The 24,985-nt window shown below is 32.8% G+C and overlaps 1 pseudogene; it reads left to right on the top strand.

The window, feature by feature from the left end:
* The window catches only part of LOC149577156 (alpha pinene synthase, chloroplastic-like), a 126,292-nt pseudogene that overhangs the window by 54,871 nt on the left and 46,436 nt on the right, over positions 1-24,985 (top strand).

Below are 24,985 nucleotides of genomic sequence, written 5' to 3'. Positions count from 1 at the left end.
GGACATGTGAATGATGATGTTGAGAAAATTGCAAGGTACATTAATGGATTAAGATCTGGAATACAAGATGAAATAGGTTTTCTTAACTAGAAAGTGTAGAAAAAGCATATCAATATGCCTTGAAAGCTGAGGAGATCTTGACAAAGAAGCATGAACAAAGATAGAGAGGTAGAGGTGGTAGATTCCAGAGAGGTAGAGGTAGATCTTATGGAGAAAGTGGTAGATCTGATAGTTCTGTGCAAGATAAAGGTAGACCTAAATGGAAGAATGATGACAAAGGCAAGACTGAATGGAAAGGTGGTAATTCTTACCAAGGAGGCACTAATTCTTACCGAGGAAGAGGTAATTCTTATTCTAGAGGTGGATTTCATGGTAATTGTTTTAGATGTGGCAAAGAAGGGCATAGATCCTTTGTATGTAGATCTTCTAAAGGTGGGTAGAATAATAGAAATGCTGTGATTCAAGAAGATAATGAGGGTTCACCAAGTGGACCTGGGGCTAGAGAAAATTTGATGGTGAGAAGAACCTTATGTAATAAGGAAAGTGATGAGGAACCTATTTTAAGGAGAAGTCTTTTCAAGACAAGATGTAAGATGGTTGGGAAATGTTGTAAAGTGATTATTGATAGTGGAGGTTCTACAAATTTGGCATTAGAAGAGATAGTTACAAAGTTGCAGTTGTAGAGGCTGAAACATCCCAAACCTTATCATGTTTCTTGGATCAAAGATGAGCATAAGATATTGGTAAGTGAGCAATGCCTTGTGAAGTTAAAATTTGGACATTACTTTGATGAAGTTTTGTGTGATATTATGCCCATGGATTGTTGTCATATTCTATTGGGTAGACCTTGGCAATATGATAGATATGATGTACATGATGGAAGATCGAATCAATATACTCTTTGGGTAAATGGGAAGAAACAAACATTTTTTTCCTTTGATTGAAGTTCCAGATGAGGTTAATTGTACTGCTATAAAAAATTGCATGGTTAATGGGAAACAATTTGAAAAAGAAGTGAAAAAGAATCAATTGTGTTTTGCTATAATTCCAAGAAAACCGAGTTTTGTCAATGGAGACCGAGTGCCAGAAAACAATGTTAACCGAGTGCCAGTCAGTGGTGACCGAGTGACAGATGGTAGTATTGACCAAGTTCCAGGAGAAATTGCAGAGTTGTTGAATGAGTATAAAGGCATTATTACTAAAGATATTCTTGATGGTTTACCTCCAGTAAGAAGTATAAGTCATTGTATGGACCTGATCCCTGGAGCTAGTTTTCCAAATAAAGCACCATATAGATTGACACCTATAGAGAATGAAGAACTTAATAGACAAGTACATGAACAATTGTAGAAAGGTTTGATCAGAGAAAGCTTGAGTCCATGTACTATACCTACTATATTAACACCTAAAAATAATGGAGAATGGAGAATGTGTACTAATTCCAAAGCCATTAAAAAGATAACAGTTAAATATAGGTTTCCTATGCCAAGAATGGATGACATAATGGATTGTTTAAGTGGAGCAAAGTATTTTACCAAGATTGATTTGAAGAGTGGCTATCATCAGATCAAAATCAGAGAAGGTGATGAATGGAAGACTACTTTCAAGACAAAAGATGGTTTGTATGAATGGTTGGATATGCCTTTTGATTTGACTAATGCACCTAGTACTTTTATGAGGTTGATGAATGAAGTTCTGAAAAGATTTTTGGGTAAATTTGTGATTGTTTATTTGGATGATATTCTAATATTCAGCAAGTCTAAGGAAGAACATCTTGAGCATATTAGGCAAGTATTGCAGAGGTTGAAAGAGGAAATTTTTTTGATCAATCTGAAAAGTGTTCTTTTATGCAAGAGGAGATTATGTATTTGGGATTTGTGATTTCAGCTGATGGTTTGAAGATGGATCCTAAAAAGGTTAAAGCAATTTTGGAATGGCCTACACCTGAGAATGTGAGTGAGGTAAGATCATTTCATGGTTTGGCTAGTTTTTATAGAAAGTTTATAAAGAATTTTAGTGTTGTTTGTAATGCTATGACTGAAACAATGAGGGGAGATAAAAGGGAATTCAAGTGGATGCACAAAGCTAATAAGAGTTTTGAGACTTTGAAACAAAAGGTTGCTGAATTACCTGTATTAGCTTTACCTAATTTCAACAAAGTATTTCAAGTTGAATGTGATGCAAGTGGTAATGCAATAGTAGCTGTATTAAGTCAAGAAGGTAAGCCTATTGCTTTCTTTAGTGAAAAGTTGAATGATGCTAAAAGGAAATATTCTGTGTATGATCAAGAATTCTATGCCATTGTTCAAGCATTGATGAAATGGAGACATTATTTGATGCCTAAGGAGTTTGTGTTGTACACTAATCATAAAGCTTTACAATACTTAGGAAGTCAACATAAATTGAATCAAAGAGATATGAAGTGGGTTGAGTATTTACAAAGTTTTACATTTGTGATCAAGCATAAGAGTGGAGCTACTAACAAAGTTGTTGATGCATTGAGTAGAAGACATTCTTTGTTGACTAAAATGAAGGTTGAAGTTCTTGGTTTTGATGAGATGAAAGAGTTATATGATGTTGATCCTAATTTTTTTGAGGCATGGAGAGAGTGCAGAGCACAAAATTTGATAGATCACATAAGTAAGTATGATGAGTATTTCATTCAAGAAGGTATGTTGTTCAAAGGTATTCAGTTGTGTATTCCTAGAAGTCCTATGAGGTTTAATTTGATTAAGGAAAAACATAGTGGTGGATTAGCTAGACATTTTGGAATTGATAAGACATTGAGTTTGCTGAAAGAGAAATATTATTGGTGACAAATGTGTAAGGATATTTAGTTGGGAATAAAAAAAGCAATTGGGAGATGGTATTTCCACAAGCTGAATTTGCATTTAATAATTCTTTGAATAGGAGTACAGGGAAGACACCTTTTGAGATTGTTATTAGAATGCATCCTGGAGGTATATTAGATTTGAGATATGTTGTTGGTGAAGAAAAGAAAAGCACTGCAGGAGAAGAATTTGCTGATTTTATGGAGTCCTTGCATAAAGAAGTGAAGTTAAGGTTGGAACAAAGTAATTAGAAGTATAAGGAGAATGCTGATCAGTCTAGAAGACACCATGATTTCCAGGTTGGTGATGAGGTGATGGTTCATCTAAAGAAAGGAAGATTCCTAGTTGGAACTTATAGCAAGCTGAAGATGAAAAAATTTGGACCTTGTAAGATTGTGAAGAAGTTTGATAGTGGTAATAGTTATGAAGTTGAGTTACCTGATGACATGGATATATCTCCTATATTTAACATTGATGATTTGTATAAGTATCATGAGTTAGAGGATGAAGTTGTTATACTAGATGATTATCCTAAGAAATAGATTTAGAAAGTTGAACAGATATTGGATCAGAGAATTGGCAAGAGTACAAGAGGAAAAGATTACTATGAATATTTGGTGAAATGGAAGAATAGATCTATTGAAGATGCTCCATGGATCTCTTAGTTTAAGTTGGATTCAACTCATGTTGGAACATCTCAATAAATTAGGAGAATCATTTCTTTCAACCCTAGTTGTCTAATGTAGGAGCATCCTGAGTTGCCATATTATCCTGCTCATTTTATACATCCTACAGTTGGTGCTGAGTTACTTAGTTGGTGTTGACTTAATTTCTTCATGTGCTGAGTGATTCTTCATGTGCCGAGCATCCTTCATGTACCAAGTTTCCAGTTTCTAGTGGATGTCAAGTGATGCCAACTGCCAGTTTCTAGTGGATGGCGAGTGATGTCGAGTGTTAGTTTCCTAGTGGGTGCTGAGTTATCCAGTGGGTGTCGAGTTGTTTGTTTTTGGTTCTTAGTAGGAGCCAACCTACATATTAAGTTCGATCATGAATTAAATGATAAGATATTGTTTTGGCCTTCCTCTTATGTAATGATTCTAGAATGATCTATAAGTCATTTTGGCAAGTATAAATAGAGAGTTTAGGCTTAGAGCTAACTAAGCTTAGAAGAGAAAAGTTTTAGAAGAAGAAAAGTTTTGGAGGGAGTAGAACTGAAAATGCAAATTTGTTGTTGGATCTTCGAATGTGAATGTATGGTAATTTGGCCATAACCAAGAAGGCCTCACAGCTAGGCACGTATGAAGATATTTTGATGAATCAATAGAAGTATTTCCCTCTTCTCCTCCTTTGGTTGTTGTCCACTTGTGTTTTCTTTTGTTGTGTTTACTCTTGCAGGGTGGTTTGGATAGTTGGGTGAGCCTTTGGCCTTGGTTATTCATCTTTTGCCTATGTTAACAATACTCAATCTAAATACATCAAGGAGATAATCAAGAAGTTTGGTATGGAAGATTGTAAACAAGTTTGGACTCCCATGTGTACTAGATTAAAGCTTACCAAGGATGATGACTCAAAAAAGGTAGACTAGATCTTATATAGATCAATGATTGGAAAGTTGCAACATGTAGTTCATACAAGGCTTGATATTGCTCTTATAGTTGGTATAGTAGCAATATTTTTAGCAAAGCCCAAAGAAAATAACATGGCAATCAAAAGGATCTTGAGATACTTGAAAGGAACTGAAGATTATGGATTATGGTACAAATTTGGAGGAAATTTGGATTTGAAAGTATTTACTAATGCTTATTGGATAGGAAACATTGATGAAAGAAAGAGTACAAGTGGTGGAGCATTCTTTCTTAGAAAGAGGTTGGTTTCTTGGAAAAGTAAAAATAAAAATTGTACATCCCAATCTACAAAAAAAGTAGAGTATGTTATAGTAGCAATAAATTATTCTAATATTGTTTGGTTTAAATAGTTATTGGAAGGCATGAAGGTTGAGATCAAAGAACCAGTTGTTATGTTTTGTGATAATACAATTGCAATCAATATATCCAAGAACCTAGTGATGCATACCAAAGCCAATTACATTGCAATAATGTATCACTTTGATAGAGAATTGGTGCAAGATATGGAGATCAAATTGGAATATGTCCATATAAAGAAGTAGATTACTAACATATTCACTAAGCCATTACCTAAGTATGCATTCTTGTATCTAAGAGGTAAGCTAGGGGTCATTTTTCCATCTGAAGCTCACTAAAATAAAGTTTTAGTCATGCATCAATAGGAACCAAGTTGAAGATCTATCAGTTGATGTAGCACAGTCATTGAAACATTACATATGAATTAGTACTCAAGGTACATTGTTACTCATTTGGTATGTGTTGTCTTTGGCATGTGTTGTCAAAGAGGAAGAGTATACTGTCATATCTTTCTAAAATTCAAATTTTTTTGTGGAGAGTTTTTTGTTTGGAAAAGAAGCTATGTAATTCCTTCACAGAGGGAGATTATTGTATTAGAGAAGTTTGTGGCATAAAATCTAAGAGGGAGAAATGTTCTATCAAAGAGAGACTAGTTTTCAAATTTCTTCTGCTATGACATGTTATGTTGCCATTAATGCCAAAGAGGAATTTTTTTAGATACAATTGCTCAATTTTATGTTGCCTTTGATGTTACACAAATGTCATATCGGTTATCAGATAGAGTCTATTGAGCTTAGTTGGTCAGCAAAGAAAATTGCAAAGTCTACCGAGCTTAGTTGGTTAGCAAAGAAAATTACAAAGTCTACCAAGCTCAGTTGATCAACAAAGAAAATTATAGAGTCTACCAAGCTTAGTTGGTTAGCAAAGCATATTCTAGAGTCTACCAAGCATTCTTGAAAGTTACTCTATGAGAGCAGTGTCTACTGAGCTCACTCAAGCATCAAAGGATTTTGTGGCAGAAGTCAATGCTAACCAAGCTCACAAGGTTAATGAAGGAAATCTAGTTTATTCTAAGTTCACTCAATCTCCAAAGGATTTTCTAGAGTTTTCAGTGTTGGTTAACACTAGAAATCATTTCTGGAGTAGCGTTTATTAAGCATGGTTAGTCAATGAAGGATTTTAGTGTTTTGAAAAATAAAGTTTAATTGTTTCATGTAATGATTGTGGCTGACTGATGTAATGATTATTGGTAATTGTAACTTGTAAATGAGCTGATTTGATAATTTGTAAGGTATAAATAAGAGGTCAAGTTGTGAATTCTAAAGCATGGATGAGTGTAATGAGCGAGCATGCAAGTGTGAAGAGGAAAGTGTGAACGAATTTTGAAGAAGGATCAAATATCCTTGAGGAGTAGCAAAGTTGTATTCAATTAGAAGAGGATCTAATAAAGTAGAACAAAGATCTGCATCAACAAATTTAGTTGCATCTCATTGAGGTCAATTCGTTGTTACTTTCTGACCATTATAGTAGTGATTTCTAAATCTCTTAATAGAGTTAGTTTCACAGCCATTTTGTAAATCTTCTAATAAGGTGATGGTTCTATTCAATTGTTCTAAAGTCCTCTAGCAAGGCCACTCCTAGTAGGGTGATTAAATCCTTTAACAAGGTCACACCTAAAAATGTGTTTTCTAACCTTTAATAGGGTTGGCTCCTAATAGGGATCACTTTAGAAGAGTGAAAATTGGTAGCTAGTTATTTGGTGGTTTTTCCCATATTGGGTTTCCACATTAAGTTTAGTGTCTCATTTGTTCATGTTATTTCTTTTATGCATGCATGTTAATCATTGTAAATGTTTAAGATCTATTAAAGATAACATACATTGCATTTACTGAGTTTACAACATTTTTCTATATAGCTACCTAGTGATAGCAGTAATTAGTTTTATAACACATCTAAGGGATCTATGAATTTGTTTTTGTGGTAACTAATTCAACCCCCCTCTCAGTTACTCCATCTATATTTCCAATAGGGAATGCATCAAAGAAACTAACATCATCTAAACATGGTATCCAAGAATTCCAATGAAAGCATAAATCATAAGAAAGCATGCTCTAGAACCCAAAGCATCAAGTGAAAACATCCAACAATAGTCATACTAGGATAAAAGACCGTCTCTATACACCTATCCATAGTAATGGTGAAGGTAGCTATGCCTCCTAGCCACATGGAATCCATAGGTCCACACCCACCATGCTAATGGAGATAATGATCCAACCATTAAAACTCAAAGAAAACATCCAAGGCTAACACTCATGCCAGATTGTATGATGGTTGTAACCAAGAACCTAGGATAATGCAAGTAGTACAGGTCCTGGTCAAACACTCAAAGGATACTAAGTAGGGGATAACATTATGGAGAGTTTCTTGGCATTGAAAAGCTCAAGCTAATACTAGTAGCTCTGAACTTCCCAATAGAAGGAGCACATCGTGAATCATTTTTGCTATCAAAAATTTTATTACCATTCATACGTTTTATTTAGTTATCACTTACTTTAAACTTCTGCATGCCAACCCTTAGGAAATAGGAATCTAGTTTCTAGAAAGAATCACCCTCCATATTCTACCCTACCCTACTCATTCTCATCCTACAACAAGTGCTTGTGGGCATGCATACTCCCATCCCAACCCTAATGAGCATAACTTCTAGAGGTACCACAGAAGATCAGGCTACAAAAGTCACCCAACAAATGTACATGTATGTACTCATGTGTGGTGTACCACCATCATGAAGATCATAACACAAGGATTAGATGAGAACGCAATGAAAAACAATACTCAACTAAAAATAACTCAGGAGGATGGATACTACATGAATCCCAAGAACCAATAAAACCATACATCATAAAATCACTCAACTGGCCTAAATCTGAGAGTATGGATTCTACATGAATCCCAATGATGTAACAAGATCAAACATCATGAACTCACTCAACCAGCCTCAATCTAGGAGTATGGATTCTAAACTAATCCTAGTGTCTACAAAATAATAACAAAGGTCCAAGAGAATCCATAACACTAGGTAGAAAATTACTCAACCAAACAAATGTTGGGAGTATGGATGCGACATGCATCCCAATGCAAACATAAAAGTGTAAAAAAGGTTTGATTGATATCCAAATGGATAATCCAGGTCCACAATCTAACTCATGCCAAGAAAACTTGAGAAAATAGGGTGACACGCAAATTGAGGTAAAAACTTCAAATTTTGGAAATTTTCCATAATTAAAACCCATTTAGCCTTTAGGTACAAAAATCCTAAAAATCTAAAAATAATTAAGTTCGAACACCGTATGCAAAAATGGCTAGCATAACGGTGCAAAACCCCAAACCCTCATCCCAAAAAATAGGGAAGTGCTCATACCCAACCAACTGAGTAGAACCAATAAATAGAAATGGAGGGGAACACTAGTTCTCAACCTCCAGCCAAATGGCTACCAAAATAGAAGCAAAAATGAAGCAAAAATAATAAAATGGGAGAACCCTACCTCAAAGCCAAAAGGAAAAAAAAAAAATCTAAACCAAAAAATAAAAAGCCTATAGAAGTGGCCAAAAATCACAATAATCTAAAGTCTCCCCGAGGTGGCTCCAATGAGTTCAACCTCATGATGATCCCATGCCCGTAGCTCCCACAACAAATAAAATAGTAAATCTTCATGAAGAGGATTTTGGGTTTTACTCTCTAACATTCTAATTCAAAAGTGAGAAGTGAGGAATTAAATTCCTTTTTGGATACTTATTCACTTTTTGAGTGAATAATCGATTAGGGAAAATAACCAACCAACCTAGTTAAACCCTAAATCGACCCAAACAAAAATAGGTTATTTTTAGATTTAGGAATTCATCTATGGAAAAGCTACCAAAAATTAAAATCAATCAATTAAAAAGCTCAGAAATCCAAAAACCACTAAATTCCCTTAACAACTTTTTTGACAAATTGAACCTCTAAATGCACAAACACACTTACTAGTCTAATCACATAATGTTGATGAGTTCAAATTTAATAATCATCAAAAGGTAAGGACATGTCGACCATATAGGGACAACACTGGTAAAATATGAATTGTTGAATAATTAACTCCATGTGTCACTACTAGGGATATAAATCCTACACAGTAAACAACACGATCAACAATTGCATATAATAACATAACTAAGAAATAAATGCATTAAACTACCTAATTTAACTATTTATTCAATTATATCAAAATAATCTATTTACATCATTTGCATTCACATAAAGCATAACAACGTAGAAATGAAGTAAATAACCATAGCATTAAATCCATCACATAATATAATCAAAGGTATTTCTAAATACTGGATAACCAGATATCATCATAAAACACACTGTTATCTCAAAATGACATCATCATGTAATATGATCAACTGAACAACATAGTAGTCTAACATCTATGATACTAAAATCAAAGTATAACACCTAACCCTTAGGTCATCTTGAATATAAAACATAACATAAGTAGATATTTGTAGCACATAACCAATGAACCCAACAAGGACAATCCATTTCTAGTTATTTAAGAATTTAATAATGGTTGTTTAAACAACATAAAAAGGTACTTAAAGCACAAAAGAAAATATAGTCATAAACATGACTAACCACTACTATAGGATCCTAGTCCACTATAGTATGGAAATAGTACATAGTGCAATCTTTGCACACATCTCAAGGTTATCATGGAACAAAATCATGATAACAAATTGATCCTAGTAAACACTAGCACAAACCTTAGTGAACAATAAATCACATCATAATCTCATAATCAGCCATAAGAATAATCAAAGCAACTGATATAGAAACATAAATCCAATCACCTCAATAGTGTAGACCACTCATGGTCACAATCATGATCCATCACAACAAAATATCAATAAGGTTGCATCCATCAAAATGACTTAGAGAAGTCAAATGAGAGAGGCACTACATGTAATTCATACATTTGTTCTATAGTTGTATGAATGAGTTCAATATTGCATACTTGAATACAAAAAAGGTGAACATTTGGTACCTATGGTTTGTCTCTATGTTATATCATGATTTTCTATTAGTAGTATAAAGATCTGAATAAGAAGGATTTTCCCTTCATTATCATTATCTTTGAGTTTTTTCTCCTTTCTCATATATCCATAATCTTGGGACTAAATGAACAAGTTTCATTTAGTTTAATGCAATTTATAGAGTTACATATCTCTTATTGATTGATGCTAATTTAAAGAATTAGGTAATTTCTTTTTGTAATGGATAAGGTTTAGGGTTTGTGAAAAAGGATGAGAATTAGAATGAATCTTAGAGTTGATGTTGACAATTTTAATCACAAGTTGATTAAAAAGGTCCAAACCTAGTAATCTTTGACTCTATATATCCCATTGGATAAGACATTGGTCCATTTAAAAGTTCAAGAATATAGCAATGATTCACTTAATTGCAGAACATTCACGACAACAAATCAATGTACCATTTAATGTTTCAAGAACCCAAGTGTTGGTCATCACTTATTTGTATCTACTTTTTGGTTGTAGTTAGCTACTATGCTTAGAAAGTTTATCAGAAAATTACAGAAGAATATTGACCATTTCTATTTTAGGGAATAATATTTGAAAGAAGAAGTATCAAGTTAATAAGATTAATCTCTTAGGTTTTCTTGCCTTGGCCTTGTATAGCCTAAAGTGAAGTGAGTCCTGATGACTTTCTTAATTTTGGCCTAGAACTAAGATTTAGCCTTGCTAAATATAGGATTTAGCTCATCCTTAGGCTTGTCCCTATCTTTGTTTCTTGGTATTAGGTTTTAAATCTACTTGACATGTTCCCGACTCGAATGAACTCCAACACAACCCCCCTTTTAATTTATTTTAAATTGAACTCACATTATTGTGATAGCTTAACTTAGAAAGTAGTTTTAATATTTGTTTATAAGGTTAATCCCCAAAATAAAATAATATGTCAACTAAGATTCTTATAGTTAGTAGCACAAATATAAATGTTGATTTATTTGGTTGTTTGAACAAATTCTAGACTTTTCTCAATTTAATTTTAGCATAATTAGAACTCACATTATAGTGGTAGCACAACTTGGAAAGAAGCTTCTAATTTTATTTTATTTTATTATTAAGTTGTTCTACATTTATTTGAAAATACAACATAGAGAGAGAGAGAGAGAGAGAGAGAGAGAGAGAGAGAGAGAGAGAGAGAGAGAGAGAGTCAAAAAGTTAAATTCTGTAATTAATTTTGCATTTTAATTTGATTTCTTTAATGACATTTATTTTTACAATTAAAATCATATGTATAATTTTTACACAAATAAGATCAAACAAATTCATGTGAACGTGTTGTTTTTGTGTGCAGTGGGAACATTATTTGACAAGCCTTATAATGGAAGTAGAGTGGCTTTTTAATGGGTACATTTCATGTTTAGAAGAATATTTAGAAAATGGTGAAACAAGTTCAAGGTATCATGTAACCATGTTGCAACCTACATTAACATTAGATGAACTTCTTTTAGATGATATCCTTCCAAAAATGGACTACTCATCAAGGCTTAATAAACTTTTATGTTTATCCCTTAGAATAAAGGGAGACACTAGAACCTTTAAGGTATGTAATGTTATTCACAATATTTGAGAGTATTTGAAACCCAAAAAATGTTCCAATTATAAGAAATTACCATGCTTATAATATTCAAAGGAATTACCAACTTGTTTATAAGAAGAGGGATGGCTTCACCATTTCTAATATAGATATAAAAGATCAAGTCACTCAAATCCTATTCTAACCTATTCCAATGTAATATCTAATATTGAATACATAACTTATCATCCTACTTTAAATAATTTAAGACTTTATATAATAAATTTCTCGATATTTTCTTAAATTATATTTAGTTATCTATATTGTTATAAAAAAAAAGTTTTAGCTTAGATATTTCATAAGATTGTAATTTTTCAAAAGATAAATTGTAAATTTTTTATTATTAAAAATTTTACTCATCCCTTAGTGGGTGAAAATTAATATGTATCTCCTCAATATGTTCACTTTTAGCTTATGAGCATGACTTGCATCCATATTTTTGAAACCACTTGTGTGACATCACATATTGGTATTCCATGGAAGGCATTCGCTTATTTAAAATACAAAACCTATTTTCTAAATCAATGGTTGGGAGCTAAGGATATAAAATCCATGTTGATTGAAAAAATACAACCTACTAATTTTCCATTAATTTTATTGGTCAACATTTTAGGTTAAAATGTGTAAGGCCCCTTCCCTATTACCTTATTATAAATCTTAAGAACATGAATATGACTAGATCTAGGAAGAGTAAGGAGATGAGATGTCATGTTTTTGTCTCTTGTTTATAGAGTGTGAATTATATATTATTACCATACACCTTATGATAGAATGATGGTAACAAGGTTTTGGGATATAAATATGCGATTATTGGGATTTTCCTTATCAAAAAGTGAACCAAGGATCTTATTGAGATTAATATAAATTTTAGTAATTATTGTGCTCAATATCATATTTAGAGTTATATTAAGTTGATAAGCTAAGAATGTATGGAATAAATGATCAAGGTGTTCTAACTTAGAAACCATGTTGATGGTTTCATGATATTTTATGACCTATTAGGATAATTGAATTAGATAGTTATTATGGAAAGATGAATCAACACCCACCCTTATGAATTTTGTTAATAGTCATAGATGAAGACTATTAATAAAATTAGATAAGGGTCCACATGATAGAACTTGATATGATGTAATGTGATGAGTTAATTATTGTGCAAATAGTATTAGGTGGACATGTTGATATTCACAGGGATGGATTTTATGGCCCAATAAAATGTAATGTATTTATTCTATTATTGATTTTGAAACTATGTGACTATGCAAACATACTGATTTCCTGACATAATTTATAGGCCTTACAATGTATTATCTCACAATGATGACGAGATACTATCAATGTTTAATTGAATCAAAGGATATTAGTTTTGATATTTACATCTTGGTGATTTTTACCTAAGATATGTATTTGAAACTAAATTTCATGTTTGCTGATTCAACAATATAGATTCAACATTTTAAATCATTATGATAGGAAATGGATTATGTTTTGGTTCAGAATGTTAGTTGGATCATTTTATTAGATATTAATGTTGATATGTAGATTCTAATATTTAATATTTTAAATGCTTTGTATGAAAATGATTAGAAAATAAAAATTGATTATGATGTTAAGGTGAATTATATAATAAGAAATTGTCATGCACCTATAAACATGCATTTTATATGAATTTTCATTGGGCTACTAATGCTAGATTTTAGTGTGAAGGCAATTGAACCATGGAATTTAATCAGGGAAACAAGGTCCAAAATTATGTGGACATAGTTTATCCAAGGTGAATCTTTGGAAGATTCAGAAGCTTCATTGTGATATGTTTATTTTGCCAATGTAAGTTTGCATGTGTATGATAAATTTAATCACATAAATACATTAGGGACATGTCATGCTGACATGTAATGTGTTTTAAATGTGTCACTTAACACCTGTAGTTGATTATGTGTTAATGACATGTCACGTAGGGTTTTGATCATGGCAACACTTAACCTTAAACTAATTGACTTTCAAAAGATCTAAGAAAATCCACTTGGAGAAAGGATGGATGGGTCAACATAAAGGGAAATTTCAAATTCAAACTTGACAAGGATTTTAAAGGATCAATAGGTGGTCCCAAAGTGCCAATTTTGTGAAAATGAGCTACCCTATGTTAGCATTACATGATAAGTCCATAAATTTGACCATTTTAGTGCTCAACTAGCTTGGGAGGGCCTTAGCCAATGCATTCTTCTACCAATTCAAAAACTGAGTTGTCCCATGAGTTCATCCCCATCTTTCCACTTACTCAAAAGTTGCAAATTTTGTAGGGAGAAAGTTGTAAGAGATAGTGGCTTGATGTTTTTTCCAAAAAGAGATAGTTAGAGAGTCTTTTTAGTGGGCTTGGACAAACTAGTAGGGTGATCACCCACTATCTAAGTTTAGAGACAATTAAGGTTTTGAAGGAGGAAGGACTAAGGAGAAGGGATCTCTGCAACAACTTTCATTTTGCATTTATCTTAGACCAAGGTTGGTGCTCATGCCCTAACTCTCAATGCACTTGCTTAATCATGTTGTTCTTGTTTATTGTGTGTTAAAGTTCATGTAATGTGGTTTTGTGAGATTGTGTGTATGTACCATTGTTGTGGTAGATTCCTCTCACATATTTTTCCTTATTATTTGTGTGTGTGAATGTTAATGGGAGTGAAGGCTTGACTAACCCTTGGGGGGGGGGGGGAGATTCCTTGGGTAAAGTGGATAGTTGGGTTCAACATTGAAGTTGAGAGATTTTCCTCTTGGAGAGGGTTTTGTTGCTCATGGAGTATGGGTTCTATTGAAGCCATTGTTAGAAATCTGATTGAAAAGATCATTGATGAAGAAGATTGATTTAAACAAGGAGATTATTGTTAAAAGAATGTTTTCAATGATTGTTTTGTCATTGATGCCAAACTTGCTGTTTGTAGGAATGACAATTTATTATAAGATGCAAGTACTATCACTTAGTTGATTGATGAAGAGGATTTGATTAGCAAGATGTAACAAGAGTACCTATGGGAAAGGTCAAGTTATGGTTTTGTAATGAAGTGCAAGGATCAACTAAGACAATGGTTAAATGATGTATTGGTAACATACTCAAAGATAAAGAGGTTAGTCATACTTAGAAACATTAGAAGTATAAGTTAGAACAAGGTTGACTGCAAAGCTTAAACTAAGTTCATCAGTCGGTGCTGAGAAAATTTTTAGTTGGAGCTGAGTAAATGGAAAATCTAGTGGGTGCCAAGTAAACTTTTGGTGCCAAGCATCAATAAAAATATTGTTGATGCCTAGTAACATAGTATGTGTCAAGCAGCAAAATTTCAATTGTGTCGAGCTACTGCATTATTGGACATGTCAAAGATTCATCAAATCTAAGCTAAAAAAAATTTTACCTTGAATTTTGTGAACTAGTTGGAGGATAAGGATGATGAGATGGTGGCACAAAATTCTATGTAAACCATTTTTGAGTGAATTCAAGAGGATTTTTCATGATGTTTCTAGAAGAAACAAAATATGGGTTAGATTCAATGAATCCTACCTAAAAATGAATTGAAATTAAAGAAGGTAAGAATCAAGTGAGAAAGGAAAATTTCAAACTTCTATTTAAGAAGTCATAGACCAAGAAGTAGGAGCTACTGGTGTGCCAAATTACAAAGTGGTTGAAAGGGTGTCAATGAGTAGACATCTAGGAGAAGGAAGAATAGAGCACAAAGAATCTACTTCAATAAGTGGTCAAAGAAAAGATGATTGCATTGGTACATTGAACAAAAAGACTCAAGGAGATCAAGCTTGAAAGGAGGGAAAGCTATCATAATTGTAGAGACTGAAAGCCATGCAATATTATGAGTTGAGAAGTGATCTAAGATCTGCAAGTTGAGTTGTATTCTATAATCAAGTCAAAACTCCTTATTATTACTCTCTAGCATTTGTATTAGTTAGGGTAAAGGAAAATCCTATGGAATTAGGTTGGTCTAATAGCCATTTGTAAATCCTTTAACAAGGTGGCATTCCAAGTGAATATTATAAAGTCCTCTAAATGGGCCAACTTCTAACAGGGTGGCTAAATCCTTTAACTAGGTCACATTTAACAGTGTGTTATAGCCTTTAACAAGGTAGGCCTTTCACAGGGCATCACTTCAGAAGAGTGAAAATTGAGTAGCATGTTACTAGTGGTTTTTCCCAAATTGGATTTCCATGTAAATCACTATGTTATGTGTTGATCTTTTCATGTGGTATGCTTGCATGTTTATTTATAGTAACTTGTTGATTAGGGATGTCTAAGCTTGGATGAATAAATAGTTTGATGGGAAAACTTTACTTGCTAAAAAGTTTGAATTGGACATTTAGACCTTAAACAACAGATTCACCCCGCCCCCCCGCTCCCATAGTTATTCTAAAGCATTTCTAACAATTGGTATTAGAGCCATCTACTGATTTAGTTTCAAGGTACTAGAAGTAGGAAGATCAAGATATCTAAGAGAGAAGTTTCCTAGCTCAACAAAGACAACTTCATTGCATTTAAGAGTTTGATGAAATTGCACCTTGGATCAATAGGTGATTATGCAAAAACCTCAATTGGAACAAAACATTTAGACCCAACTAGACCCCTTACTATAGATGATTTGAGCAAAAGGAAGGAGCACAATTAGGCAATGTTGGAGATTACCTCTACACACAGTTATGATAAATTTGATGACATCAAAGGATGTGATATTGCATTAAAAATGTGGAAAGTCCTATCAAATATCTATAAAGGAGATCAGAATTTCAAAGAGAAAAGAGAGAAAGCCTCAGAGGAAAGTTTGATGACATGAAAATGGAGGAAGGTGAAAATGTTGCTCAATATGCTGCTAGAATGAAAGAAGTAGTAAGTGCAATAAGAATTCTAGGTGGTCAATTGGAAGAAGAGATTTTCAATAGAAAATACTTGGGAACCTTGCTCCCTATCTATGCTATTAGATTTTTAGCCATCTAAGAGCTAAGGTGTGTACAAGGAAACACACTAACCTTTGAAGGATTTGTAGGAGACTTACTGCATTTGGAATTTCCAACTTTGGCAACTACAAACCTAAGAACCATGAATTTTCTTTCAAGGCCAAGCTAACATTTAAACACACTGAAGAGGTGACATCAAGGAAGAAGAATAGAAAAGTGAAACATGCATCCAATGATAGCATCATAGATGAGGAAGATGTGGAATAGTTAGAAGCACTACTAGGTAGAAGATTTCATAGAGGCAAAGGTAAATTCAAAGGTAAACTTTCTATCATTTATAGGTCATATTTTTGCAAGGTGTACACAAAAGAAGAACTACAAAGAAGGAAACAAGTACAAGAACAATAGAGAAGATGATAGCAGAGATTACAAGGAAAAAGGAAAAAGATGCTACATTGTTGAAGAAGATTTTGATGAGAATGATGATGAAGTAGTCTATGTAGCTATGAAGGATGAATCAAATAAAGATGAAGCAACAACATTGGTAACCTGTGTGAACAAAAAATACAAGTGGACCATAGAGAGTCGATGTTCACATCACATGATAGGAGACAAAAGTAAGTTTATTAACTTTAATCGATATGATGGAAATATTGTTAGATTTGTTAATGATGCTCCATATCAAATCAAAAGAAAAGGCTCAATTAAACTCATAGGAAAAATCTCATGTGATAATGCATACTATGTTGAAGGATTGAACTAGACTTTGTTGAGTGTATCATAGTTAGGCAATGTAGGTTGCAAAGTAGAGTTTGGAGACAAAACTACCAAGATCTATTACACTAATGGAAATCTGATAGGAAAAGGTGAACAAACCAAAAGTAATCTATTTTACCTAGATATGGAAGATCCAACTTGTCTTGTTAGATTTGATGATGTGTGGTTATGGCATAAAAGGTTGTGTCATGTTAACTTTGACAATTTGATTAGCATCAGCAAAAAGAAGAAAGTGAAAGGTTTTCCTAAACTAAAGAAGCCTAAAAATACAATGTGCAAACAATGTCAACTAGGGAAGATGACTAAGTCTAGTTTCAAAAGAAAAATATACAATTTCAAAGAAGTACTAGAGCTAGTCCATATAGACTGATGTGGACCAACAGAAGTGAAATGCTACCTAGGAGACAAATAAATAATGCTATTTGTATATGACTATTCCAAAATGATGACTATTATGTTCTTAAAGAAAAAAATTGATGCATTTCAAATGTTCATGTGGTATTTGGCTAGAGTTGAGAAGGAAATAGGTAAGAGTTTGAAATGCCTAAGATCAGACAAAGGAGGAGAATTTACATCAAAAGAATTTGAGATATTCTGCAATGATAAAGGTATCAAAAGGTAAACATCAACACCAAGAACTCCACCTCAGAATGGTATTGTTGAAAGAAGGAATAGATCAATAATAGACTATGTAAGAACATTGATGATGCAGGAAAATGTCGCTCTAAATTACTAGAGAGAAACTATAAGTACTGCTATTTACACCCTAAATAGAGTTCAAGTCAAGAAAGGTACAAATACAACACTTTTTGAATTGTGGTATGGTCACTCACCTAATGTAAAACATTTCAAAGTCTTTGGTTGTAAATGCTATATTCTTAAAGATACTAGAAATGGAAAGTTTGATGCAAAAAGTGATGAAGGCATATTACTTGGATACTCCACTAGAAGTAAATAATATAAGTGTTTGAATACTAACACTAACAAGATTGTGGAGAGTGCAAATGTAAATTTTGATGAACATGTAGAAGTCCAAGTTGATGAGTCCAAGCAATCAAAATATTATAGATCTATTGTATACTTATATGAAGGAATGACTATTGAAGATAACGCTACCAATCAAGTTGGAAATCAACAACAAATATCAATATTAGCCAAGTCACAACTAGTGAATGTCGAGCTGCATTCAAAAGCCAAGTTGTAGAATGAAAATAATGCATATTTTGATTCTAAAAATAGTATACATGAAATAAATGATGAAATACTAGATGGAGATGAACATAATGATTTTGAAGCTAAAGAATCAAACATAGAAAGAAGGATAGAACCAAGGTTAGCCAAGTATGTGTGAAGACATCACCCTAAAGATCAAATCATTGGTGAGAATGATGCAAGACCAATGAGAAAGAATAGACTAAGAAATAAATCATGCCTACTGAGCAAGGTTGGGCCAAAAATAGTAAAAGATGCACTAAAATATGATGAATGGTATAAAGCTAGGGAAGAAGAGATAGATCAAATTGAGAAGAACAAAACCTAGACCCTAGTTCCTAGACTAGCTGATAAGAGTGTAATTGGTACCAAATGGGTGTTCAAAAACAAACTTGATGAGAAAAGTGAGATAATAGAAACAAAACTAGATTAGTTTGCAAAGGCTATGCACAAGAATAAAGACTAGATTATGGAGAAACATTTGCCCCTATTGCAAGAATGGAAGAAGTAAGAACATTGCTTCCATATGCTGCCTACAAAGGTTCCAAAGTCTACCAAATGGATGTAAAGTCTTCTTTTCTAAATGGTATACTAGAAGAGGAAGTCTATATTGGAAAATCAAAGCAATTTTTTGATTTGTTGATGATAACAACAAGGATATGGTTTACAAACTACATAAGGCACTTTATGGTTTGAAGCAAGCACCTAGAGCATGGTATGAGAGACTGCACAAGTATCTTGTAAAGATTAGATTTGAGAGAATAGATGACAATAGAAACTTGTAAATCAAGGGAAAAAAACATAAAGATATTTTGATATCTAAAATCTTTCTTAATGATATATTATTTGGAAGAAAAAATGTTCTATGCAAAGATTTTTCTGATCAAATGAAACATGAGTTTGAAATGTCAATGCTTGGAGAAATAAAATTCTTTGTTGGATTGCAAGTACATCATTGAAGCATAGAATATTTGTGACCTAATCAAAATACATCAAGGAGATACTCAAGATATTTGGATTAGAAGACTCAAAACTAGTCATCACACTAATGGTAAGAGGGCATAAGTTATCCAATAGTGATGAGTGAGCTAAAGTGAATTAGACAATGTATAGATCAATGATTGGAAAGTTGGAGTATGTTATACATAGTAGACCAAACATTACATTAGTTGTTGGAATAGTGGAAAGATTTTCTACAAATCCAAGAGAAAATCATGTGATAGAAGTAAAGAGAATAATGAGGTATCTAAAAGGAGCTAGTGACTATGGTTTGTACTACAAGAGGAGTGAAAAGTTTGAGCTAAGAGTCTACAATGATGCAGATTGGAGAGGTAATATTGATGATAGAAAAAACACTAGTGGAGGAGCACTTTTATTGGAAAGAAGATTTATTACATGGACCAACAAAAAGAAAAGTTGTACATCACAATCCATAATAGAAGTTGAATATGTTGTAGTTGCTATCAATTGCACTAATATTGTATGGATCAAACATTTACTACAAGGTATGATGGAAGAAGTAAATGATCCTATGATACTTTATTGTGATAATACAAGTGCTATAAAAATATCACAGAACACTTTAATGCATGCCAAAACCAAGAACATTGCAATCAAGTATCACTATGTTAAAGAATTGGTGGAAGATAAACAAGTGAAGATGGAGTATGTTAGCTTAAAGGAATAGATTGCTGACATCTTCACAAAAGCAATACCTAAAGATGCTTTTGAGTATCTTAGAAGTAAGTTAGGGGTGATACCCATAGCCAAGGCTATCTAAGTAACAACAAAGGCTGCCCTACATTAGAAGAATTGATTGTTGGAATATTACACATTGATGCCAAAGTTATTTACTTTAGGATTCATGCCTAAAGTAATTGAAGTGATGAAGTTTCAATTTAGTCGCAAGCAAGGTAACAAATGTAGAAATTGAAAGAACCTACAAATACTATACTTGCATGAGAAGATGCTGAAATAATTTGTCTTTGGCATTGTTGTCAAAGAGGGAGAAATACTAAGAAACTGATCAATAGTATTTGATCAATAGTATCAGGGAGAAATAGCAAAAATGATCAATAGCTACAGGAGAAGTTGATAAAAAAAAATGGATAGAGAAAGAAATAGTAGAAGATGAGCAATGCATACAGAGGGAGAGAATGTAACAAAAAGAATACAATAGCTAAGAGGGAGAGATTATTGAGATGTGAGAACTGATGTGACAACATTTCTTTTTGGAATTTGACTTACTATTCTAACCTAGTTAGAACTTTGATAATGTGGTTGAATAGTTTGGTTTGATGGTTGATTAGTTTGGTTTTCCATTAATGCCAAAGAGGGAGATTGTTAGAAATTTGATTGAAATGATCATTGATGAAGAAGATTGATTCAAAGAGGGAGATTATTGTTAAAATAATGTTTTCAATTATTATTTTTTCATTAATGTCAAACCTACTATTTGTAGGAATGACAATTTCTTATAAGATCCAAGTACTATCACTTAGTTGATTGATGAAGAGGATTTGGTCAACAGGATATAACAAGAGTATCTAAGGGAAAGGTTGAGTTATGGTTTTGTAATGAAGTGCAAGGATCAGCTAAGACAATGGTTAAATGATGTATTGGTAACATAATCAAAGATAAAGAGGTTGGTCACACTTAGAAACATTAGAAGTATAAGTTAGAACAAGGTTGACTACAAAGCTTAAACTAAGTTTATCAATGGGTACTAAGAAAGCTAGTTTAAGCTGAGAAAAATTTAAGTTGGAGCTAAGTAAATGGAAAATCTAGTGGGTGTTGAGTAAACTTTAGAGAATTAGTAAAAATGTAATTGATGCCGAGTAACATAGTATGTCCAAGCACTAGAATTTCAATAGTGTCAAGCTGCTGCATTAGTGGAAATCTCAAAGATTCGCTGAATCTGAGCTAACAAAGTTGTTACTTGAATTTTGTGAGCCAGTTGGAGGATAAGGATGATGATATGGTGGCACATAATTCTATTTAAACCATTTTTGCATGAATTCAAGAGGATTCTTTATGATATTTCTAAAAGAAAAAAATATGGGCCAGATTTAATGAATCCTACCTAATCCATATGAATTGAAATTAAAGAAGGGAAGAATTGAGTAGGAAAGGTAACTCTAGACTTCTATTTAAGAAGTAATAGACCAAGAAGTAGGAGCTATTGGTGTACCAAATTGCGAAGTGGTTGAAAGGGTGTCAAGGAGAAGACATCTAGGAGAAGGAAGAATAGAGCATAAAGACTTTTCTTTGATAAGTGGTCAGAGAAAAGATGATTTTGTTGGTACATTGAGCATGTAGACTCAAGAAGATCAAGCTTGAAAGTAGGGTAAGCTATCAAAATTGTAGAGACTAAAAGCTAGGTAATGTTATGAGCTGAGAAGTGATCTGAGATCTGCAAGTTGAGTTGTATTTTGTAATCAGGTCAAAACCCCTTATTGTTACTCTCTAGGAATTGTATTAGTTATGGTAAAGGAAAATCCTATAGACTTAGGTTGGTCTAACAACCATTTATAAATCCTTTAATAGGGTGGCATTCCAAGTGAATGTTCTAAAGTCCTCCAACTAGGCCCACTTCTAATAGGGTGGCTAAATCCTTTAACCAGGTCATATTTAATATTGTGTTTTAGCCTTTAACAGGGCAAGCCTTTCATAGGGCATCACTTCAAAAGAATGAAAATTGAGTAGCATGTTATTGGTGGTTTTTCCCAAATTGGGTTTCCATGTAAATCACTGTGTTATGTGTTGATATTTTCATATGTTATTCTTGCATGTTAATTTACAATAACTTGTTGATTAGGGATGTCTAAGCCTAGATGAATAAATAGTTTGATGGGCACACTTTACTTGCTAGAAAGTTTGAATTGGACATTTAGACCTTGAATAATTGATTCACCCATCCTCTCTTAGTTATTCTAAAGCATTTCTAACAACCATATGCCTTGTTTTTTTGTTATGGAAGGTATAAGTGTATTGATGTGATGAGAAGGATGTATTGTGATAGCCTTGAATAGGAATTATGCAATTGTAAATGTATATGTGTATATGGATATGGCATTCTCCTCTTTGGAGAGCCCACCTTCACCAAATGTTTCATGATTCCAATGGTGAATCAATGTGTTAAGCCTTAGAAGGGAGTTTATTTGAGTTTTAATGATAAGTTATATGGATTCTTGATGCTTGAGTGTAACCTAATTGAGCCTTGTTTCCCCAACTCAATGGGTGGCTTATTAGAAGTCTAGGATCAGAGATGAGCCTCCATGGTTCTTGTCCAAATCTTTTTGTAGGCTTTGTATCACCCATGTATTGGAAGATCAAGGAAGGGATATGTAATTGTGAAATGTATTTGAAAGGATGAAATCCTTCTCCATGTTAGTGTATATCGTATTGTAAGAGTGGGACCCTACTATCTTGTCATTGAGTGTTGAACTATAAAAGTAAGAGTTTCATTTTATGCACATTTTTGTGAAGGATTTATAAATGAATGGAATGAAGAAGTTAGAATATGGACATAGGTAGTTGCATTGTAAGATTCAATGTTAGGCATATAGTTGGCAATGAAATATAATTAATGTTTCACTATCATAGTTGTAAATGAGAGAAATAAAGAATTTTCATGTTAAAAAATAGTCATTTCTACAATGCCTAAGTAGTGATTATGTAAAGAAAGAATTCATCCCCACATTGATTTATGAATCAAAACAATATATATGTTGTCATAGATTGCCTTGTATAAGATATTATTTTCAAAGGATAGTCATTGTGTTTGAAAGTTCAAGAAATGAACAAGTAAATATAGAATTATATTCATTTGGATTTATGATAAGGAAATGCATTCAAATTTATCCATATTTAAGGTATTCCATTGTGTATGGGGTCAATAAAAAACTTCATTTCAAGCACCATCATTGGTAGGAAGAAATGATCTAATAGTTCATACTTGACGATGTTCTCATGTGCACTACATGAATGGAATTTATTGATCAAGTGAAGTTGATAGATTTATCAATATAGATATATACATTATTATGTTGGAGTAACATCAAATTAAGAAAATTCACCATACCATAGTTGAGTAGAAGAGAAAAATGAATCAGTAGATAACTTGATATAAAATATTGAGAAGAGGAACAAGTCTATACATGCATAATAAAATCTCTAAAATTTGTATGGGAGAGGGAAATATATCCCCTCCCAATTACAGAGAAATATTATAATCCAAAGAATATTCCTAGTATCTTCAAATTAGTGAACAATGACATTGCCCTTTCCAAGCATGTGTGTCAATCTCATAACTGGCCTAACTAAGACAAGTGGGGACTATTGGCTCCTAATTTAATAGATTTAAAAATAACCAAGAAACCAAACCAATACACCAAAGGCTAAAAAATTCTTATGATGGATGCACTTGACTACAATTCTTGGGCCAACTAAAATGCATAACTCCTTCTTCACTTCAAGCTCTACAACACCTAGGTGGGCTAACCTTGATGTTCTAATATATGGTACTAGTGCAAATAAACATAAAATTTGAACCTATTAACAACAAATGAAACCCTTATATCTTCTGATACTTATGCAATAAAATAGGAATGAAATAGCTACAAATCATAACCTATGAACCCATGAGCTAAGTGAGGGTCAATTCCTTTCAACCCACTACAAAACATTGAAAATTGAATTGATTTTATTAAAATTATTTGTGCAAATGACCTTCATCTTAACTTGCATCTGATTTAGTGATCAATGCCTTATCCATTGCAACATAGAGTCACTACCAATAGGATGACCTAACTTGATTGTCTTACAATAAAGTTTATCAACTGAAATCCCTAAACTCCATTCTTACTAGCATCTTCTCCATACAACCATAAACCCTATCAAATCATTGAAACATTTACTTAACTCCTTGAATTAAAAGCAACAAAAGATCTTACAAAAAACTCATCCAAGTTGCCCTAAATTAAATGAACCTTATTCATTCAATCACAAAGTTAATAGAATATGAAGAATTAGGAGACAAAATAAGAGAACATAGATAATTCATTGTAAATCCCCTTTTATATTTATCCTTAGAAAGACCAAATACATTAACTAGTAACACTAAATGAAACTCAAGATATATCACATGATCTATCATTAATTTTCATTATCTTAGAGAAAAATAGACATGAAATGAACTCTAAAACATGCAAAAGAATGGATTTGTGGCTTTCATAGCTAGAGCTTTGCTCAATAGACAGCAAGCAAAACCAACTAACTACCTCATCTCACAGTAAAAATTGGAACCCTTATAATGGATGAGAAAAAGAAAGATATAGACAAGGAATAAATTCTCGGATCTGCTCTACAACCACCATGTGTCCACTTGGAAAACTTCCCCAAGAAGTTAAAAACATCTCTTTTATCTCTCCCAACAACAAGAAAATCAAATACTCACTTGTTTTTCCTCCAAAGTTGAAAATATCTTCAAGACTTGATGGAAAATATAACTGATTTGGCAGGAAACAACAATTACCAAATTTTCTACCAAATATACATCAAATTACTAATTAGAAGACAAATACTTCAACTAGGATCAA

The sequence above is a fragment of the Cupressus sempervirens genome, chromosome 1 (assembly GCF_028749045.1).
Source record: "Cupressus sempervirens isolate cs-2001-9-10 chromosome 1, ASM2874904v1, whole genome shotgun sequence".
Taxonomy (NCBI): Eukaryota; Viridiplantae; Streptophyta; class Pinopsida; order Cupressales; family Cupressaceae; genus Cupressus; species Cupressus sempervirens.
This window is presented reverse-complemented; position numbering and strand designations above follow the sequence as displayed.